Below are 3,140 nucleotides of genomic sequence, written 5' to 3'. Positions count from 1 at the left end.
AGTCTCACTTTGTTGCCCTGGGTAGAGTGCCATGACACCATAGCTCACAGCAACCTCAAACTCTTGGGCTCAAGTGATTCTCTTGCCTCAGCCTCCCAAGTAGCTAGGACAACAGGCACCTGCCACAGTGCTCTGCTATTTTTGGAGACTGTATCACTCTTGTTCAGGCTGGTCTCCAACTCTTGAGCTCAGGTGATCTGCTTGCCTTGGCCTCCCAGAGTGCTGGGATTACAGGTAACAGCCACCATGTCCAGCCTTGACAATTTATTTCTTATGGAGCACCACTACTTAGCATATTAACGAAAATGGTTTTCAAGCATTTATCTACACAGGCAATTCTATTCCACAGTGTCCCTGCTTAGCTTTTCTTTTTCTCTTTTCTTTCTTTCTTTCTTTCCTTCTTTCTTTCTTTCTTTCTTCCTTTCTTTTTTTTTTTTTTTTAGAGATAGAGTCTCACTTTGTCGCCCTCAGTAGAGTTCTGTGGCGTCACAGCTCACAGCAACCTCCAGCTGTTGGTCTTAGGCGATTCTCTTGCCTCAGGCTGCTGAGTAGCTGGGACTACAGGCATCCACCACAACACTCAGCTATTTTTTTGTTGCAGTTTGGCCGGGGTTGAGTTTGAACCCACCACCCTTGGTATATGGGGCTGGTGCCCTACTCACTGAGCCACAGGTGCCGCTCCCTGCTTAGCTTTTCTAAGTGTCTGTGATTTACTTTAGATCACATACGCCAAGTCCCTCCAATAAAGCCATTCTCATTTTTGTTGTTAAGAATGAGACCAGGGCAAATAATAATGTCTAGGTAACAGTTTTTTCTGGCAGGAGCTTGTTGCTGATTATTGCCTCTGCATTCTGGGAAATAAAGGATCTCACAGGCTTATGAGGGGCATTAGCTTAAACAGGAAGAGAACAATAAAGAGGATAAAGGATTTGAGTACAAGGTGATAAAGCCTAGGAACAGATGGCTTGATGAAGAGTGCTAGAGAGAATTAGAGATACTGATCTGTGTGCTATTTTCAGAGTTCTTCTAAAAAACTAGAGAAATTATCTTAATCTTTTAGGTATTTAGGCTAAAGATATATCACAAGAATTATAAAGATATAAATATATGTTTGAGAATAAATGCCTCAATAAATAGAAATACTAGCAGCTACAATTTTAGGTGTGTGATATGCCTAGAATATGTAAAGCTGAAGGATTAATGATGGTTTATCCTCTCAACAACTCTTCCTTAAAACCAAGTCTTCAGTAAAGTTTTATGAAACACCACGACCTGATTGGCACTAAGTTAAATAAGCTAAAACATAGGATAGACCTCAGGAAAAACTGAAACCAAGGACTCAAATGTCTACAGCCTCCATTACAACTTCTTTCTGAGAGTGAGCTTCTTTCTTCTCTGCTACAGACTCACTGCTTCCACACAGGAGGGAATAACAACTCCAGAATTTCACATTTCACAGGGCTTACCGCTAGAGGGGACCTGAGACCACCTTGCCTTGTTCAAGGCAAACAATCTAATGGACAGGCTCTGATTGGACCATATTGAGTCAGGTGCCATCCTCAGACCAATAAATTATGTCTAATGTAGGGGATGTGAGTTATTATGTTTGAGTCAGTTGTTTAACCTTAGACCAATTATTGTAGCAAGGAAATAAGTTGTATAAGAACATAGAAGTCCCCACAAGAATTACATGATTGGAGACAGGTATCTGATCAGGTACTTACATTCATACTTGGGACAAAATAATACAGGGGAAGCAGAGCTGGGAGACTCTGTTTATAGGGTTGTAAGAGGGATCTGCAGAGCCCTAGAGCAATAATGGCCTTGAGTGAGGGTGCTTGGCAAATAGGGAAAGTGACCATCAATATGAATTTTAGAAAATATAAGCCTTCTTTGAAGATTTCTAGAATTTTGTAGGAGAATAAGCTTTCCAGTGTTCTCCAAAGGGAACAGGAAGTACAGAAGAAGTACATGTCCCTTTACTTTAAGCACGCTTCCTAGACTTTGCATACATTTTGCTTACACCCATTGGTTAGAACTTGGTCACATGACCGCAGCCAGCTGCAAAGGATGCTGATAAATGTATTATTTATTCTAGTGGGCATTTGCCAAGTTAAAATTAAAGACTCTTTTACTAAGAAAGAAGGCCAGATAGAAATTAGAAGAAAACTAGCAACATATGTCACAGGCCATGCAATGAATATTTATTATTTATTCTCACCATAATATGTGTAGTACTTATCTTCTTTGGGGGAATTGTTCTTTCCTACTGCCACCTTGCAGTTTTGAAGGGACTTGCCAGTTACAGTGTCCCACTTCCCTTGTTCCTGATCTAGCTTGTTTCACACATAACACCCCTATGTGCCTTGACCTCAGTGATTTGTGCAAAGATAACACATAACTCAAATTTGACCTATCAGAGCCCCTCCCCAGGTTTTTTTAACTGGATTTTTCTCGGGTTATAAGGTCATAGGATATAAGCCAGGGATACTTAAGACTATGATTGAAATATAATGACAGCAGCATAAAAGACTAAAGCCAACACAGAAAGAGAAGCAGAGGTGAAAAGTGAAGAGAAATAAGGAATTTCTGGATGCCATCCAAGCTTTTGGGGCCAGTCATCCATGACAAAAACTCTGGCCCTGCCCTTTCTGCAGTTTGGCCACATAAACCAGTACATCTCCTGTTCTTGCTTAAGCTCATTCTATTTAGGTTTCTATAATTTGCAATCAAAAGTATGTTTATGTTTAAAAGTTATTTAAATATTTAAACACATCAATTTCTAACAGTTAAACAAAGCTATACTATATGCATGCTCAGTGGATGTCATTAATCATGTGGTTAGACTTCCAGCCTTCAGATAACATAAACCAAATGCATGGTATTGTGTGGCACTGTAGTGTGTTATGCTGTACTGTCTTCTGTATGTGATAGGCACCTGTTAACCAGGCCCTGGTGATACAAAGTTATGGCACTATCCCTAACTTAAAGGTGCACATCTTTGGTAGGGGAGGCAGAGAGGTAAAAATTAATTATGATACCACAGAAATATGTAAAGGGTAAAATGTTGTAATTAACTCAACATTTTCAACCTCATTTACCAAAGATTTCTTATAATATTTAATTAGTTGCTTTACCAA

Source organism: Otolemur garnettii, unplaced genomic scaffold, assembly GCF_000181295.1.
Source record: "Otolemur garnettii isolate 467f Iridium unplaced genomic scaffold, OtoGar3 scaffold00174, whole genome shotgun sequence".
In the NCBI taxonomy this organism is placed as follows: Eukaryota; Metazoa; Chordata; class Mammalia; order Primates; family Galagidae; genus Otolemur; species Otolemur garnettii.
Note: the sequence above shows the minus strand (reverse complement) of the source record.